Consider the following 20,078-nt stretch of genomic DNA (forward strand, 5'->3'; position numbering starts at 1 on the left):
CCTTCTTACAGCGACCTTCCAGTACCTGAAGGGGCTACAAGATCTCCTCGGAGCCTTCTTCTTCTCCAGGGTGAACAACCCCAACGCTCTCAGCTTGTCCTCATACGGGAGGTGCTCCACTGACCTACCATAACTCTTGCAGACCATCCCTAAAGCACCAAAGCAGTGTTGTGAAGCCACTTTTGCACCCACAGCTATAATCAACCAGGTTGACTTGCAGTGGTAGCTCCTCACTGACTCTGCAAACTCCAATACCTGTCACAGGGAAATTAAGTCTGATCAACTTCAGAAAGTGAATATTTGTCTCAACTGAGGAAAATCACACCTCACTTCTCATTGCATTCCTTTTCCAAGAAAAGCCACTCTTTTTTTTTCCTTCCTCTCTAAAAACACAATGGCTGGCAGTCTGTCCAGCCTGCAGGGATCCAGCTGGACAGACACGCTGTCTGTAGATATCTCTGACTGCAGCTCTCAGCTGACCTCAACTCTAGGACATAAATTTATTTTTGCTTTGTCAAGGCACCAAGCTGCTGCAGGGTGGTAAGTAAGAGAGCAGCAAGGAAAGGATCCATACCAAATTACTGTGGGGTTTTTTTAATCTAAAAACCAGTGAGGTAGAAGTAGACAAGTGCTGGTGTGACATCCACGGGAAGTCACATTTGCTTGAATTAGATAACCCCACAAGGGCTCAGGTAGATGAAATCCACTGCATCCCCTCAGTGACTATCCAGGTAACTCCAATGAGCATTCCCAAACCCACTCACCCTCGTATACCAAAGCCCCCTGCTTATACCAATGCTTCTCCCAGCAAGTACCAAGTCCCTGACCATAAGCCACCCTCTTATTTTTTACTAAGCCCAGCCAATACGATGGAGGTCACATGAAAATTAAAAATTTAACAACTCATTGTAGAGGAAAGGGAGGAAAAAAAAAGTGTTGAGCTCATGACTAACCTTTGCAGCTCTTGCTATGGACAGGATTTGTGCAGCCATGCTGATTTTTTACAAAAATAGTAAATCGTATTACCCCCATGCTGCAAGACCAAAGATTCACAATGATACCTTAATACAGCTTAAACAAAAATAGCACTACCTGAGTCAATCTGAGGATGATAATGCTTTGTAATCCCACACTATTAGAGGATGAACGGTTGTATAGCAGTGAATCAACACGAGATACTTGCATTAGGAGACACTCCTTTTACATGCTATATAGTAACATCTATTCAAAATATAGAAGGCAAGTGGTGTTTGTAGGAGGCACGGTAAACAACAGGGAAAACAGCACTATTACAGAATAATCCAGACCTGGCAGCTTACTATCTTCCAGCTTGCAAATCTTGGCTATTAACTTACAATCCTAAAAGAAAAGCCTGCTTTTAGATTTTCCCCATCACAGTAAAGAATTAATGAAAAAGTTTGAGCTTTAGGAGCTCTTGAAAAGTAGGCAATCTGCAGCCTGTGTGCACACAGGCAGAAGATTCATTCATTCACTCAAAATAAACACGGATGAACAGCAGTGTTGCACATTCATTCTGGTGTTTTTCTTAATATCCTTCAATGAGTAAACAATGTAAATGGAAAGCAAATGCATAATACAACATAGAAACACTTCACCAGTGAAAATAATGAAACCTTTTCATATTAAAAATATAGATGACAGACACACATGAAATTTTAAAGGTGGTAGGGAGGAAAAATGCAAGGATCAGTGACACATTAAACCATAATAAATTATTCTTAATAAATTCTTTCTACCTCGTTACATAAGCCTCTCACACGAGGTACTTCGTTTGCTATTGTGCTCCCCATTTGTTCTTTTTTAGGACACATTTTCCAATTGATTGCGCTTCCTCCCCCAACCCCCTGCATTAGAGTTGTACGTATGGGAGACATCTGGCCCTTGCAGCTTCCTCCAGAGGGTTCTAGCAGACTGTGGGGAAAGGTAACAACATTGGAAGGTCTCCCTTTCCCCAGTAGGATTTGAATCCTTAAACCAGGGAGTTTTCCAAGGCTGCAGCATAGAGGATGTCAAGGGAAAGGGGAAAACAGCCTCAAATTCTGCCTTGTCCTGCCTGCTCCTTCCTCTGCACTGGTGGTCAGCCTGGCTCTGCCGCTGTTTTTTTTTTTAACTCCCCACAAAGCCCGGCTGCTTACAGGGAAAGTGACCCTGCAGGACCCTGGAGATGGGGACACAGAAACAGTATCCCCACGAAGCAGTGGGACTCAGGGATGAGGACATCTCAGTAAGCAGGGGGGGGAAGCTAGCGATGGAGAATGTCCCAGAGCCAGACCATGGCAAAGTGTCCATGGCACCACCCTATGCACGCAAGTATTTCCCAAAACAACCCAGCACCAACAGCAGAATTCCCTGATTTCCATGCCAAGCCACAAATGGCCCTGAGGCTTTTCCAGGAACGCAACCCTCCAGTACTCCATGCAACCCCCCCATTCAAGGGGAGACATTTTCCCTCGAAAACAAAGCCTTGTACAGGTTTCAATTCAGCTTGCAGTTTAAAAAATAAATGTTTCTCAAAGCCAGTCTGGTCAGACAGATCTGTCAGTCTTTGCAAAAATGTTTGCTTCAGAACTCAAGTCCTGGATGTTGCAGTGACATGTGCCAACGCTGCAACCGAGAAGCAAGGAGCTCCACATCTGGATAAGCAATAATCAGTCTCTGCTGTTGGTCATGCCGTTTCATACCTGGTCCTCTAAGACCCCAGCACACGTGCCCAAGGCAGCCACGATGTGAGTGTGTCTCCTATCATGTGTCTGGCTCCCCAGCCTCTGCTGCTCAGAGCTGCTTGTGTGCTTACAGGCAAAAACACGGGTAAGCAGCTTGCTCTGTCAGAACCCACCAGGAGAGCAGCCAAGTGCCTGTTTACCCCTTCCTCAGCTGGCACCCTCACCTCCAAGTGTGCTAAGCCAGAATAAAATTTGAGATACTTTCAGGCACTTTCATATTATTTTCTCTCATTATGCTATTCTTTGCTCTGAAACCACCCATGTGCCTCTGACTGCACATTACATTTTGGAAAACACCCAGCTGGCTCAGCAAGCTTTCAAGCCTGTCTCTTACTATACGTTTAAAATGAACTGACACAGCCAGGCCACCATAAACCTCCCTACAGAAACTGTTACACTTGGAAAAAATGCCTTCATAATGGTATGAATCATGTAAATTCCCAAACTGGCATAAAAGACACACCTGAATTCGAAAAGCCAAGGAGGAACACAGACAATTAAAGCAGCAAAAAACGTCATATATTAACACTCAGCACCTCTGAATTCTGCTTGCAAAAGTGCACAGGGAATCCGTGTTTTATTAAAAGACCACAGGACCCTCGTGCTTTTGAAAGCACTACCCAAAGGGACTACCAGGGAGGAAGAAAACATTAACTCTGACAAGCACAGCCTGGAGTACTAACAAGCTGGGTTTTTTACTCATAACCAATTCAGGTGCTACCTGAAACAACAAGAAAATCGAATTGTAAGCACAATTTAAACTGGCGGTTTAAAATTACCTGGTCTGTACACATACAGTATTACAGTCGCCAACTCCGTACTCCCCTCTGCCCTCAGGAAGAGAGCTTGATTCATCTTTCAACATTTCAAAGAGATCAACTGATGATTCAGGTCCCAATACAGCAATTATCAGTACAAACAGCGTGCAGGTTTATAATACAGATTACAGGAGCTGCAGGGCTGTGGGAAAGGAAGGGTTCATAAGCTATTACTCACAAGAGCATTTTGGCAAAAGGCAAACGGGATTAATTATTTGGCCTTATAAGACTCATGGTTTACAGACATAAACCTTAGTCAGAAGGACCATCTGGGGATAAATTATCTTCCCTTATACAAAAAACGTGGATAATGCACTTTACTAAACTAGGGGATGTTTTGTTTAATCCAAGATATAACTGGTGACAAATATATTTAAGGGGTATTAAATAATAGTAAGCACTCTGGCCAAAATGAACACATATTTAACATGGACATAAGCAAAGTACAACACACCAAACCCCAGCACCCTCCCGTGCCCGAACAAGAAAAAAGTGTATATAGCTACATTTCAGCTGTACGGACACATCAAAACAACCTTGGACTACCTGTATAAAAAGGCACCTTATCTATGGAAAATACATTGATTTATAAAGATGGAAAAGTCTATAAAAGGTTTGGGACATTCAACTGTAGTTCATCAGTCAGTCTGAATACACAAGAGCTCTAATAGCTTGTATCCTGTGCACTAGGGAGATGCAACTGAAGAATAAACTTCCTGAGCAATTAATGAGTAATGATATAATTTGGTTAATCTCATAGGAAAGAAAACTAGAACTGAAAGAGGAAACAGGGTACGTATTTCTCTAGAAACTATGAAAAGAAACAGCAAAGGGTGCTACAGAGCAGAGTCCTGGCTGGCACTCCCTAGAAGCGATTGACTCCACCAGTGAAAGAAATTGCACCAATTTACAGCAGCTAAGAGGTGGCTCTCCAGCTGCAATGACACAACGTTGGTATTTCTTAGCCATCTCATTTTCCTGCAGCTCTTTACCTATTCAATGTTTCACTTACTTACAAACAAGGACCTAATGAAGTGCATACAAATGAAATACATGGAAGTCTTGGGTGCAGGCAAGACAAAATCAGTGACACATGGCAGAGATTAGCGCAAGTTATACAGCTCATTTAACTCTCTGGAAGTTGCCCTCCTTTAGATTAACATAGTCAGACAGAACAGGAGGAAAAAATAACACCCAATGTTGCTCTTTGACACAGAAAACAGTTTGTCCCTCTGGACAGTATAGGCTTTTAGTAAAAAAACACAGCATAATTGGTACAGATTTTCCCTACAGTCAAATATTTTTTAAAAGGTAACATTTATTTGACTAATTCATTTTGGTGGAAGGGAAAGCTTAAAATTCTGACACTGAACCCCTACTCATAGATTAGCTCTGCCAGCTTTAAAATTAAAGCATGCTACGACCTCAGCAAACACAAACTTCTGCAGACAATGCAGAATAAAACCTAACACTTCTATTTTCTACTATTAATTTAATTTTTATATTACTAATTTAATGAGTGTCTTGAGAGGAGCAGACTCTGGAATGTACTCACCACCTATCTTGGAACCTCTTCAGGAAAGTCCACAGGGCTCAATCGCCTGGAGGAGAAAAGACAAACCAAACATTCTTTACATTACAGCTTTCTTTTACGTGACAACCTTCCCATTTTTTGGCCTCCCCTGTAAAAAACAATTTTCCTAGCTGAAAAAGAAATCAGAATTAGTCTAAACACGTGAAAATCCTGCTCCAGTTCTTACCCTACACTGAGAAACAATTTTGTTGCCTGCATTTGCATTTCATTATTTGTCCTGAAATAGAAAACAGCTCCCATGTTGAAAAATGCACAGATTTTTCTCAGATTCAGACAGCAAATTCTTCTGGCATTCAAAAATCTGCTGAAACCACCCCTTCACACTTCAACACTATTTTGTAAAACTCATCTTTCAGAATAAGCAAGTATCAAGTTCAGATTCAGAAGGTTTGCTTGCCTTATACCTCAAAATATTACTCTACCAAGATCTAAAACCAGGAGAAAATTAAATAAAAAATGGAAAAGCCAGTTTCAAGTTTTCTGGAGCCATTAAGCATCACTCTGAAAGGTCAGAAATCACTTCTATTTCTGTTGAGCACGCTCCTGAAGAGAGCATAGTAATTTGCATCCCTTCAGCATCTGCCAGCTGTGAATCCTGAGGGTTCATCAGCGCTTAAGGAGTCACAGATGAGAGCATCAGGAGCAAGCTCGCCTGCTCCTGCAATTCTTAATCTCTCGAAATTTGTGGATTAGAAAATTGAAAACAAGTAACTTGTTCCGATTCCCACCCTGTCACAGAGCTGACCATGATTTCCCCCATCGCCGAGGCCAGGCATGGCTGGGAAGTATTAATCTCCTCCAGCCCAATGTTTTCAGCCTCACCACATCAACTCCTTTCCTGCCAGACCTTTGTCTGATCCAGTAACCCATAACTTCTGCAAACAAAATCCCACCGTGTTTGGGACCCTGCTCCCAGGTGTCTCCACCTCACACCAACATTTGGTCTTCCCAACACAAAACCTATTTGAAAAACTAAACCCTTCCCCCAAGTACTTGCAACCTCCCCTAGTTTAATGCTACCTGCTGAGTATTTTAGCAAATGCAACAGTTAAAACAACCCGAGCTACAGGGTCCACCTCTGAAAATCCTCACCCAATGCATCTTCTGAGCTTGATGACATACTGGAGCTAAGACTGGAGCATGGTTAGCACATCTACATTGCACCATCCATAAGGCAAAAGTTTCACCAAGATTTCTTTCCCTTGCTTCCTTCTGCGAATATTAAAACAGTACCTTAAAACAGTATTGAAACTGAACTGGGACTGAAGTACACCATATCATCTGCTCTTCTTCTGTCCACAAGAACCGTTAACCTGCTGTATAAGGAGTTCAGGGTGTCTGACATGATTTGTTCCACACTAATCCATGCTGACTGTTACTCATAAGCACCAAGAAGATGGCTAGGTAAGAAATAATTTATTAATTTCCAGGAAAATACTGCAATAAAAGTCAGATTGACTGTACTGCAATCTGATCTCCTCCTTTTTAAAAAAAAATCAGCATCACACTTTTTGCTTTCTCATTGTTATGGAAACCTCACAAATTCTCCATGGGTTTTCAGAAATAATTACCTAAAAGTAACTGAAAAGAACTAAAGTCAAGAAGCCAGCTGAAATCCAGCTCCCTCTACAAATCATGAGAGCACGACAAAAGTGATGGAGGTGAGGTCAGGGCATCCCACCCTGCTGTGGGATCACCAGCCACCTCCTGCAGATGCCTTCTCTGCTGACCACTGGCAGTGCTGGTTGACCAGATTTTACTGAGGGCTAACCCTGACACATGCATCTTTCCAACATCTGGGGGGTTGTTTTCAATAAACCCTTCCCTAAGACCCAGAGAACATCAAAGAAAAAAGAAAGAAAAAGAGAAAAAACCTTAAGTGAGTGCCCCCTAATTGGTTCTTTTCCTATTTTTGACTGGTATCTTCCCTCTTCAGTGCAGATGTTAACTATGCCAGTCTTCTGCTCACAGGAAAAGACTCCATGAACAACAAACCTTACAGAATAGTGCAAGATTATTTGGCCATATTTATGAGTTCAAAATAAATGGCATTTCCCAGTCTTTGGCTGGGTTCTGGCATCCCAAAAGAATTTCTGGAGAGGGGGAAGAAAAAAAAAAGCAGGCTACTTAATTCTTGAAATCATACTAGAACTTTGCTCAAACTCAATGGAATAGAGGGTAACCAGACGGGACATGTTTGTTAATCTTTCTGTTAACAGCACATGAAGTATTTAAATCCACTGCCAATTAACAGTACGGTATAATTGAATTAACAGAAGCAACTTACGGCAGAAACTCAATTACAAAGCAGAATTAAAGGAAGAGATGTCAGTAACTTTTGGATGCTGGGCCAGAAGAGGCAAGTGCACCAACCTACTGTTTTCAGAGCTGCTGGCAAAAACCTTAGGAGACTTCCTTAAAGAATCCTTTGTAAAGATCTTCCTTATAAGAAGAGCTTCATTAATGGACAGGAGAAACCAAGGTGACAAATGGGGTTTTTTCAGACCATGCTTTAAGCTATCTGGCAGACGCAAAACTCTCTCCTGACGGTCACACATCAGCCATGCCTGCCTCCCACACTGCAGCTCTGGCATGCCCTACAGCATCCTTGGACCTGCCTTGGTTTACACCAAAACCATTGCAGATACCTTTATTTTAATTTTGTCTTGTTTTTCAAAGTGATTTTTGCTTCAAGTCATAGGCATTACATATTAAGTAGATTACTTTATATATGATGGAGAAGCCTCAAGTGTTCAGGCTATTTTTCTTCCCTTAACGGCCACTATTTTACTCTGCTATTTTCTAGCCTCCATTTGTTCCCCTTTGGCTGACACTATCCTTGATCAATCTCAATGCTGATTATCAATAAGGCCCTCCCACACCTCCAAGGTTCAGCTTTCATAACTGCATTAAGACAAATCAATATTGTGATTAACGTTGCTACGTTTGTGGATGGTGTGACCTGCCTGCAAACAGCAGTGGAGATAACCCCCAGCACTAGATGAAGTCTCTCCTCTCTCTTATTTGCGATTTCTTTTTCAACTAGACTATGCTATTTTATAAAAATAAGTCAGGTTATTTTCTTGCAAAGGTAAACTGATGAAGGCTTGTAGGGCATACAACTTTGCAGTCCCCTTTACAAGTGGGTAGCAAAAGTCCATGGACAGCAAAGAAACCAATCATCCTGCCACTCGCCATATAGTTGGACTAGATGATCGTTGTAGATTCCCTCTAACCAACCGAACTATTCTATTCTATTCATCCTCCAGTCCCTGCAGACCACACGCGTAGCCGTGCCAACACCATGCCACCTGACAAACTACTCCAGAGTGTGTCTACCCATCCCTTCCTCCATAGCACATTCTCTCCCCAGCCTGCTCTCACATCATTTCTCCTCCTCACCTTTCACACCAGGTCTGTAAACTACCACACTCAGAGTGCACCCAGCAGCTCTGGGAGGTCCTACTTTGACATATAATTCAACCCACAGTTCTTCAACCCACAGTGCAAGGAAACTCCCAGAGGACTCTGCCCTCAAGAGTTTTTTTAAGGCCCCTGCATCCCAGAAGAGGGATCAATCGGTTCACCCTGTCCATCAAACGATTGTCACTACTCAAGCTCACTGTGAACCTGCTTAAGTCCCAAGGATCACACACACCACTCAGTGTGGCTCAGAGCCCAGATGCCACCACAGCCCAGCACAAGCTCAGTTCCTTCAGCTCCCAGGCAGGTTTTCCAGCCCATACTGAGTTCCATGGTGTAACTAGAGATTTAGACATTGGCTAATGTGGAAGCTAATTCACGTGTTCTCCTCAATACTCTGATACAGCTGCAGTGCAGATATACCTCAAGCTGTGCATCCCCTGAGGGGCCGCTCCTGCTGAGGGAGATTTCTGTTGTGCCAACAACATAAACTGCTTCCCTCCCTTCTCTGCGCCTTGGATACTGCTAGTTGCTTCTCTACTGCTACCACTTCACCTAAGCAATGTGCTTGCAACACCCTGAGAAACATATTAGAATCCAGCCACAGCAATGGGAAACTGATGTACATAGAGAGACTCTGAAGCATCCCCAGGAACATTCCAGTAGGTGTACGGTTCAGTCAGAGATTGAATGTTGCTCCCTTGAGCTCCAGGTCATCAGCTGAGACACAAGTGCCTCAGCTCTGGTAGGAGACAGGAGATAAATCCTCTACCTGCTTCCAGCTGTCACCATGACCATAACAAGCCTGAATCTCCTCTTGAACGCATTGTGCTGGACACATGCACCAAGATGGTCACACAGCCTAAAAACTCTCAAACAAAGCTCCCAGCAGTCACCACAGTGAAGTGACACTTCCCATAGGGAAGACTAACCAGACGGCAGCCAGAGCACGAAGAAAACACCAAGCACTGACAGTATCAGGGAACAACAACAGGGAGGAGTACTCAATGATCTGGTGGGTCTATGCCAACCTGGTGATTCTATGATTCTATGACAACATTCCTGGGAGGCTGTGTTTGCTTATTTGGAGCACCTTCTGCACTTACTGACTGAATAGACTTGGGCTCCGAGGCTGCTTTCACCTCTCATGCTGCAAAGCAGCTTGCATTTTCAGGTGTCCAACTCCTGCCAGCTCTCTGCCTTCAGGCTTTCTCCCTCTGCAGTTCATTTGGACAACTTTCGAACACAAATTTTTGCACTCTGAAGCCTGTTGCAGCATTACTGTTACCTAAACCTGCTCACAAAGCCACCCTGACACCGCTTGGTGAATTTAACCTGTAACAGTGAGGTGAAATGCAAAGCCAGATCCACTTCTCAGCAAAGACAGATCAAAGAACGGTTGATATTGTACCATTAAATAAAAAACAAAACAGGGAGAAAAGGGCTGCCAGTGTTATAAGGGATGGTGGTGCAATTTCTGCTCTGGCAGAAGGCTGTTTTCTTTTGGTTTCCCTTGGCACTTAGGTCTATCGGGTAAGTCAACAAGTCCTGAGAGCAGGATAAGATATTTACCTCAGTGCTGAAATGTAAACTCTCCAAGTGTGTTAAGAGACCTGTGTCTCTATCTGGAAGACTGTTTGTGCCTTGTGCTCCTACCCAAGCAGGAATGTCATTTCTTAGCTGTGAGACGTCAGAGTGGGGCTCACAAGAGCCACAGAAACCCTACCAAATGAAAGCATCTATCCCCTCAAGTTTTATTGTGGGCTTTTAGGAAACAATCCATGCTGCCCTGTACATCTCCACTGCATGTCTGCCACGCTGGAGCTCTCTTTACAGCACAGAAATACCTGAATTACAACCCAAAAAGCTTAGACCTAAATTAATAGAAGATTAGATCTACAGCGAGTAACTGTTGTTCCACATCTCCAAAAGCCCCACTCTGAGCATTCCCAAAGGTTTATTTATTAAACACAGCTGCAATGTAGTGGTTAAACCACTGACTGAAGAACAGCCTGAAGTGTGTGCTACAAGAATCTTATCTCTGGCTGATGTTATCCTAACACTAACAGTTCTCCCTGCCAGATTCCAGGGAACAACAAGGAAACCAACAGAAACCAGAAGAAGCTTCTGCAAAGGAGAAACCTGCACACCAACAAGGTCTATCGTGAAACATATCACGGGCTACACCACCACAGATTCATCTCCACAGAGGCACACGTGATTCCCTTGGCTTTGCAGGAGTCTTGCTCATTTCAGCCCAAACCTAGCAGACTGCACTTTGCGTTACACATCGGTTTTGGCTCCAGTCCTTCCTGCTCACAGACCCTCTCACAACTTGGCCGATAATCTTTGGCCACTGAGGATGACCACACAGAGATGTCCTGCTTCAGAGCAGTGAGGAAGCTGTACAAACAACTCCTCTGCCCAGTTTGCTGAGTAATTAATATCTGGAGTCCTGAGCAAAGTATTACACAAGCAAAGTTATTTTGCTTATTAAACACACCCCAAACTTGGGTTCCACAAAAGCAACTAAAAGAAAACCACAAGAGGGTAAGGAAGCTTTTACAAACTCAAGGGTAAGCAAAGGCTTTTTCATGACAGCACTAGGGCTAAGAAGCCAAGCTCGCTGAGTAATTTAATGGTATCACAGAACTGATTGCCAAAGTAAGCTGTACAGGCTCACACACTGCACTTAATTCCCCTAGAAGTTGTGTGCACATGAAAGAAGGAAAGGAAGGTAGGGAAATTCGAAGACTCTGCTAGCTAAACGCATTACACTTTATTTAATCTAATTTAAAGTGTCAGAACAAGATGAATTATTTTCACTTCAAGATTTTTCCTTGCTGAATGGCGGAGTTGTTTTGGTAAGTTTTTCTCCAAAAAGACAATTGACAAATGCTACATACGCCTGGTCTGACTTGAACACAAGCGATCAATCTACAGTTAAAAATTATACAGGCAACTGGGGACAGAACAGTACCAGTTATTTATCTATTTCCTATTTTACACTTTTTTCCAATACAATTAACTAAATGATGTCATTATACATTCACTGTCCAGGAAGTTTCTCTCTTCCCCTTTTCAGCCTCCTTTTCAGTTGCATCTCGCTGCTTCACAGGATGCTCTAAACTAAACATTACATTCAAGTTACACAATAAAGTTTTGAGAAGAATGAAGTGAAGACGGAAGGTCGTGGGAAGGGAGGTATCTGCTAAAATAAGATTTGCTAAGCAGCTATGCAGGGCATAGCATCAACTGCCTTTTATTAAAGGAGATCACAAATTTTTATCATCTAAAATATCAGGCAAAGGGACACAACAGAGCAGTAGTCAAAAATTTTCCAAGGACTAAATGAAGCTTGAATTTATTAAAAAAAACAGATTACAGTGATAAATGCTGTTATGGCACAGCCAAGGTGCCTCATATAACCTTAACCCTATCTGCATATTGAGGCTTTTTTAAACTACATAAACCCACAATCCAGCTATGGAATATGCATCTGCATTTAAATTGAGTTTATCACAAACTAGTGCTCCTGGGCAGATCATTTATGCATTTAAAAAAATTTACGCATTCTCATCTTTATAATTGCCAGGGGAAAACCACCTTGAAAGCAAAGTGAAAAACAGATGCACCAGTGTCTTGTTAACCTCCAGAGAGCTGGAAAAGCAACATTAAAAGTGAAACTTCCTGCAGAGGTCAGTCACAGCTTTAGAGGCTATAAAATACCAACCTCAGAAGACAAAGTTTTTCCCAGGAGGTTGATAGTTCTCCCTGCTTTGCCAGGACAGGCTGCTGCTTGCCCGCAAGCAGCCCTCCCGCAGCCCACAGCTTACCTCGGCATGGGCTGTTCCTGCACAAGCCAGGGAATGTGGAGATGCGGTTCAGCCAGCAGCAGGACTGTTTGAAACACAGCTGGGTAAACCTCTCCTCAGGAGCCACGGGGACACTCAGGTGACAGCTCTGGAAGTCCCTTCCTCTTTAATAGTTGGTGGGAGCCACAATCTGCATGAAACCTGGCACCCGGAAAAGACTGATGGGGATTGCCAAGAGGTCTAGACTTTGGGATCTGTCACCGTTGCTACTCTGGTTAGGGAATTTTTTCCCTCTCCTCACAGTGCTGACATTAAGAAATGGGTTTAAATGGCTGATAACAGGAAGCAGGAGCCTGGCATCTCCATGGCTTATGCAGATGGCAGGGCGAGCTGGGGGAGGAGACGAGAGGAGTGGTGGCAATTGGGCACCCTGTGAACCGCACGTCATGCCAGAAACAGGCTCCAGCCAGAGCCACAGAAGCTGGCACAGGGAGGTCATAAACACTGGCACAGACAGAGGTGGCGGCAGCAGCCACAAGGAGCTCAGCGTGTGGCACTGCTCTGCCCTATCACTCACATGCCTTCCTCGGGTCAGAGTCCACCCAAACACCGTGCATGAGACAGCAAGAGTGCTCACGTGGAAAATAGAAGGCACAATACTATATCCCTCTGATATTTAAAAGCTACTGACAGTTTGTCTTTCTGTCTAGTGACTGTTAACACCAGAAAACACGCTCATAACAAGCCCTGAGCAGGCAGAAACATTACATAGTCAGCCCAGCCTTTTGCATGCATACAGCCCAAGAAAGTTAAAACCTCTCCCAGAATGTTTTTGCAACGCTTTCATGAAACTGAGTAAGCAATGCAGAGCATTTTTCTTAGAAATATGCCCCCTCACAAAGCATAAAAATCACCGATCCCATTAATGGGCCATACAAGGCCCCAGCACCAGCCATGGTAACTAAGCATCCGAAAACAAAGCTTGGCACCAAGATGCAGCTAACTTGAAAAGTCCCAACACAAATGGGACTAGTGAACACCTGGCTGTGAATCTCCCGGTCTCCAGAAGACAATGGCTAAGTCAGCTGCTGAGGAAGAAGATCCTTGAACATGTCCTACAACAAGCCAGAGCTCTGGAAATGGCCAGCAAGGGCACCTTCACTTCCAAGCCATGCTTTTTGAATTACACCCTTAAAAATGAGCACTCAGTAAATTCACTTTTTCTCTGGTGCTATCTGTTCATAACAATTTGCCTCATGTAACGAACAAGACATCTGGAAAGCTGCAGCACACACCTTGCAAACAGCTTGCCAACAGTCCCCATCAGGGGTGATGAAAGACACAGGCAAACACCAGGAGATCTGAGAGGAGAAATCACAGTTGGTGCAGCTGAGAAGCTCAGATCTGGCAAAACTCGCATGTCACGAACCACTTCGTCAGAAGAGAGGTCCCCTCTGGCGATGTGCAGGGTGATGGCTTCGGTTCTCCACTCTGGAGGATCCAGCAGTGCCTTGGCAGGCATCAATAATGGGATTTCCTTCTGCAAAGACTCCTCTCCTCCTCCCAGCTAGGTAGGGAGATGTCACTGGAGTCATACATTCCTCCTCCTGCTATTGCAGGCTGCTCTGCAGAGTCCAGCCACGGCTGTTGTGATCTGAGGAGGACAAAGGCAGACTCTGCTCCTTTGCAAAGTGCTACCAGGGTCAGGAGGTTTCCCATAGGGAACAAACCTGGCTGGGCAAGTCAGCCTGCAGGTTCAGGACATCCTTAAGAAGACAGGAGAGGAGGACTAGAGGATGAATTAAAAATGAAGGATTGCCTTTCCTCCCTTCATGTATCTCCTGAGAAAAACACAGCTCTTAGTAACAGCTTTAGGGCTAGATTTAGGAACAAATGCCATTTTAAGCAGCATGACACAAGCAGAACAGAAAGTTGTGGCTGGAGTCTAAAGAGCTTGTTCTCATTTGCTTTCAGACCATTATCGCAGCTCCAATTACCCTCAGCTGGAATGAAATCAAATTTCCATTAAAAAAAAAAAAGTCTCCTGATACATTTTCTGACAACTCCAGAAAAGCCTCTGTTTGGCCAAGGCACAGCTGCTGCTCCTGGGACAAACCTGGCACAGAGGAGCGCAGCATATCCAGGCTCATATTGTGCTCCCCAAGGAGACAGATCTGTGAAGCAACCAAACTCCTGTCCCAACAACCTGAGAAGGGACCACAGCCGTCACTGAGGGTACAACACCCAGCAAACCCCCTCAGTCAATGAGTTACCAACAGCAAGGGAGCAACTGAGATGAAAAGGTCTCCCACAATCGATTTCAGTGGGTTTGCACCACGTCACACCTAAGACAAGGAAAATCATTTGCCACAGGATTTGAGGGAATCAGGCACCTTACGCCAGTCCCTGTCCTAGCCTTGGCTTGCCATCTTCCACTGGACCTAGCTTCACAGCACAAAGCCAAGAGAGAGGATGGCACACGCTCGTTCCCATTTAAATGGTTCTGGCTTTTAGGGACTGGTTATAAAAAGGTGACTGTCAAGTACTTGGATTTCCGACCCTCGTTTTATACAGTGTAAGCACCTCCTTTAATAAACCCTTACACACAGTGGCACCTATATTCTGGAACACACACATACTCCTCAAATCCCTCTGAAGCAGAGCTGACATACACAAGCTCAAGAGCAATAAAACTCAGCCCACCAAAAATCAAAGTAGTGCCTAATCACAAAGGTCCTTTTATGCTGTTTCTGCTTTCTCCCTTCTCCTCTATAAAGCAACTCCGGCTCTCTCTGTACAAGAGGTTTAGGAGGACAGACAGCAACAAGAGAAGTGACAAAAGACAGAGGGGGTACTGGCCCGCTGAAGAAGGAACTCAGCTTGGAAGGAACAGCAGAAGCCCCAGCTTGTTCCAGGATGCTGTTTGTGCAGAGAACTATAAAAGGCAGCTGCCTGCGATACCCACTGGCCAGGGAGCTCCTGCCAGCCCTTTGCTCCCAAGCCCATCTCAACCTGCTGCCTCCCCTTCAGCTCTGGTGAAGAGAATACAGGGTTTTCAAGCATCTTCAAACACATTTGACAGATGTTGCTTCTAAGGCCTTTCCTAAGCACTGCAAAATATGCCTGCTTTCTTTCGAACACACATTTCATAATTAAAGTCGGTGCTAATGGTTATGCATTCACAATGTCCTCCCCTGTAACTCCCACTCCCCTCTCATGCGCACGCAGCTCTCATCAACCAGCCCCAAATTGTCCTCCAAAGGAAAGATTGCTTCTCTTCAGATAAGTTTTAAGAAAGACAAAGTGATGTCTTCGGAAAAACACTATTTACCTGATAAAGAGGAAAAAAAAAGCTTCCCTAAAGAGAAAAAGGAAAGGATGCCCAGCAAATGCTAACTGGCTTTGACGGTGGTTATCTGCAGCGCGACCAAAAGCAGTGAGCTCTCTCCCCTCGCACCACGGGCAAGCTGCCAAGAACAGAGCATCCTGCGCACAATGCCCTTTAGAAAGAAGGAAAAACACCCTGAAAAAAAAAAAAAATCCTGGCTACCTCCAAGCAAGGAAAAGCATCCCTTCTGCACAGACACGTTAGCCTGCGCGGAGCAGAGGTGAATGAGAAGCACGGCGAGGAAGGCTTGCAGCACGCCCACGCCCTGGCTCCCGGCCCCCCAAAGGCATTTTTTTTCCTCCTTCCTCCCACCACCGCCACCCCACTCCTCCCCTTTCTCTGAAATGACTTTGTTATGAGCCACGTGCCAACTTTCAAGCATTAGCAAGATGCATTTCCTTATCCCATGCTCAAGCTATACCATCCATCACACGCTTGTGTTTTCAAGAAATCACAAGAATTTGGTGTTGGCGCAGCAGAAAACACACATGCACTCTCTCTCCACCCCCCAGACACTCATTCGAAACGCTTCTTGCACTTCCATTGGTGGGAAGTACGTTCCTGATGCTGGCACGTTGCATGGCTGGGGAATGAAAAACAACCCCCTTTGCCATTCTGACTAGTCTACTGGTTAACTCATTACGATAAATCCATTGTACAAAACAAAAACATTATTTAATTGCTAAACCAGCTGCCCAAGTTTAGCCATCTCTCTTGGCAAGCATCTCAGGATCCCAATACACCACCTTTCCAGCAAGCATCTCTGTACGTGCAAGCCATGCCTTGCCACCCTTGAAGTCTCCAGGTGTTCTTGTCACCCAAACACAGTATTTTCCAACCGAAGCGGATATTTAAAGAGATACCATCAGCTCAGAACACCCCTCTGAATACATTAAGATCACAGCAACTGAAATACTACCAAGCATACTTTTTTTCCCCCAGTTGTTAAACATCCAGCTGCACCCTTTTCCATTTAGGCAATCCAATCTCCCTTGAAAACAGAGCGCAGAAAAAGAAAATGAGGCTAAATCATAGTTGTAGAGGTCAACAAAAAATACTGGCAGGTCTCGAAGGCTGGTGCATGAACTGTATGTAACTATAGCTACATTTAATTTTTTTTCCAAGCCAGATTTCAAGTAGATTGTGTTGCCTGATACAGGCAGTTCAATCATCGGGAAACATTCAGTGTGCAAGAGAAGAGAAAAGCTGACCAGCTTGCAGCTGGCATCTTTTGCAGGGAATGCTGCTGGCATGGGTTTCCACAGTTTCTCAACTAACATGGATCACCAGGAAGAATTCCTTAAACTACTTGCTGATTTGACTTCAAAAAGATACACACCTACAGGATAAGAAACACTGAAACAGCCAAAGTACCATTGTCATCTCTTCCCCCTGGTTACTCACAGGTATCTACAAACCTGCCATGCAAATTATAAGCAGCATTTCTTAATAATAAAAAGGGCATATTTCATGCAGTGCAGTCCAGAAGAACTGAAATATTTCTTAGTTTACAAGATGGCTCTACACCTCCCCCCTGCACCTCGTCTCCTGCCTTCTAATTCCAGTGCAATCAGCACAGGAGAATGCATAATTCATCCCACAGTCGATCCTGTGGGTCTCCCAGTCATTAAGCAACATAACACTGAACTTCCAGAAAGGACACATTTCTAGGAGGCTCAGCTGAAGAATGTTCAGACCTGTTCATTTCAAGGCTCAAGGAGCTAAGGGAAGGAGATCCTTCACGGAGTATTCACAATTGCTTTGCTATCTGAGCATGACAATAGGCAGAAGATTTTTATCTGGGGAAGTCAAGAAATGCAGAAATCAATGGGTTAATTAGCAAGTTAGCAAAACACAACCTACCCATGAAAGCTTTTATACAGCAATAGGCTGATGAAGGAAGACAAATGTTTGCATTTGTTATACTCTCAGGATGGCAGAGGATTGTTGGAACAAGGGAAAATTCAGGCATTGATTTAAAATATTTTTTTGCTTATTAAAGCTGAAATCCAGCAGTTCTGGAAGAGCAAACCCTTCCACCATCCATGGGTAGGATCCCACACAATACAGTAATACAGTCACCGTGAGCTAAAATAAATCACCTCTTGCCAAAAGAAATTTAACTTTGGTCTGAGTTAAGCTCCATGAAGATGCTGAAGTTGGACAAAAAGTGTTTTCTAACACAGGCAACAAAGAAACTGTTCCTGCACACGACATTATGGGAAGCATCCTAGGAACACAAGGAAAAACACATGAACAGAAGTAAAAAATGTTTTTCTCTTATTCACTGGAAAACATATTGCATTTGTTACTGAATCCGACCTAAAAGTCATGCTTGAAGGAAAGCCCATCAGTTCTTTGGAAAAGTGTAAGATCCACTTCCTGTGATTCTCCATGCATCTTGTGTACGCAGACAGCATGACCTCATTCCTTACAGTATCACATCACTAAAAGCAATAAAAAAAATCCCAACAGTATAGAATTTTAATTCAGATTGCCCTCTTGGTCTAAGAGCATTCCTGACTCACTCACATCAAAAAGACCATGGTCTTGCTTGGGACAAAAAAATCATGTTGCATATTTTTAATTGCAACCATTTCTAATCACAGATCCCATGCTTTCTTTTTTTTTTTTAATTTTCAGAGTCATAATCCAAGTGTAATGTTGCTTAGGCTACAAAGTAATCTCTATCATCAGCTCCCAACAACTGGTTCATGTTATTGCCCTACCTATGAGCTGGGGCGGCCCCGCAGTGCCAGCTGCAACACACAGCGGGGAAAGCACTGACGCAGCCTCATTTGAGAACCCCAAAAGGTTTGTCTACGCTTACACCCGTTCCTGCCGGTGCAAGCATCCAGCTGCAAGAGTAAACCCCACTCCTGCAGCTGTCATGACTCCTCTCACCCTTGTGATTCCCCGAACAAAGCTATGCAACAAAAAGCACTCTTCTTTTTTTGCCAGCATAGCCAACTCCTCAGCAGAAATGCTGCCAGTGTTGCAACAGCCACTCCAGCAGCAGACGCTTTTTTCCCCCTGCCAGTTTCCTACACTTCCACCTCTACACAAAGAAATCCTAAATTTAAGGCAAGAAACAAAAAAAGCAGAAAAGGTAAGGTGTGTCCCTGCTGGCTGGCCCCCAAATCCCCACCCGATCTCGGTGAAGATGTGGGATGATTATCTGCCTTTTTCCCCCCCCAAAACCTCACCACACTAGATGAAATCAAACATTAGCAGCTGCACGATCTTTACACCTAAATCAAAGGACAACTGATTGAAGCACTTGAGAAGAGTCAAGGCATTGGGAGCGAGGTGGATATTTGGCCCCTGAGCAGGCAGGGTCCTGTGTGGACTCCTCTCCGGCTCTGCTGGAAGCAACCCACGATGCTGGTGGGATCACACACAGGATTGTGTTATCACAGCATCTGAGCTGCTGAAACAGCCCCCTGGTCTTTGCCCGAGTTTCATCTCAGGCAAGAAGAGCTCTGAACCCAAAACCCCAACAAATGGCTCCTATTGGGAAAACCGTGGAATATTTTCGGGAGGGAGCAATTCATTCTTCCTTTCTTACCCCTCCTCCCCGAGGAAATTTGATCTCCCTACCAGTTTTTCAGTTGTGAATGAGATTACAGGACAGTGCTCAGTTCCAGCACCTGCCTGCAAGTATTCCTGTGGAAAAAATCAGAAATCTGTCATAAAGGTATAAATTTCCCAGCTGTGCACAGGAGACACAGACCTGCCAAACACCCAGCTGGTTTTCTCACCAAACCTTTCATTCCAGATGATGCATTACACGACCTCTTCTCAAATTGAGCAGAAACTTATTTGCATGGAAACCTACTTGTAGACACACTTGCCTTGTTTTATTCTCTATTGCTTGTAATTCTCGGTACTCCGGCAGCTACTGCGTGCCGGAGCCCTGCACTCCAAATCCCTCGGCAGAGCGATGGAAACCAAGACTGGGAGACGTCTTTGCTGCCACAACCTCCCCGGAGCAGGGTGTCCCCCTTTGCCCTGGGTTCAGGGGACGAGGGTGACCTCGGCTGCATCCATCCAGTTTCTGGCTGCAGACACCTCCCAGGGGAGAAGGCGGCCAAAAAGATCCTACTCACTGGAGGCAAACACCAGGATTTTTTTTAAAAGCCGTTTGGGAAGGTGGCAAATAGGAAGTCCGGATCTGAAGGAGTTGACTCAAACCAACACTCACGCGGCGGGAACTTTGCCGGGTAAACCATTAACCAACAGAGAGCAGAGCTGCGTAACCCCCTTTATCATCAAGGCAGGACTCACAAACCCCAC

At 44.4% G+C, this 20,078-nt stretch overlaps 2 protein-coding genes across 2 annotated transcripts in view; both read right to left on the reverse strand.

The window, feature by feature from the left end:
- The window catches only part of HPCAL1 (hippocalcin like 1), a 48,179-nt gene extending 43,016 nt beyond the window's left edge, over window positions 1–5,163 (reverse strand). The window contains exon 1 of the mRNA XM_069850524.1: window positions 5,118–5,163. The gene's annotated coding sequence lies outside the window, so the exon portion shown is untranslated. The remainder of the gene's footprint in view (window positions 1–5,117) is intronic.
- Window positions 1–20,078, reverse strand: part of KLF11 (KLF transcription factor 11) — a 469,199-nt gene that overhangs the window by 158,697 nt on the left and 290,424 nt on the right. The gene's annotated exons all lie outside the window — the stretch shown is intronic.

Source organism: Phaenicophaeus curvirostris, chromosome 2 (genome assembly GCF_032191515.1).
Source record: "Phaenicophaeus curvirostris isolate KB17595 chromosome 2, BPBGC_Pcur_1.0, whole genome shotgun sequence".
Lineage (NCBI taxonomy): Eukaryota > Metazoa > Chordata > Aves > Cuculiformes > Cuculidae > Phaenicophaeus > Phaenicophaeus curvirostris.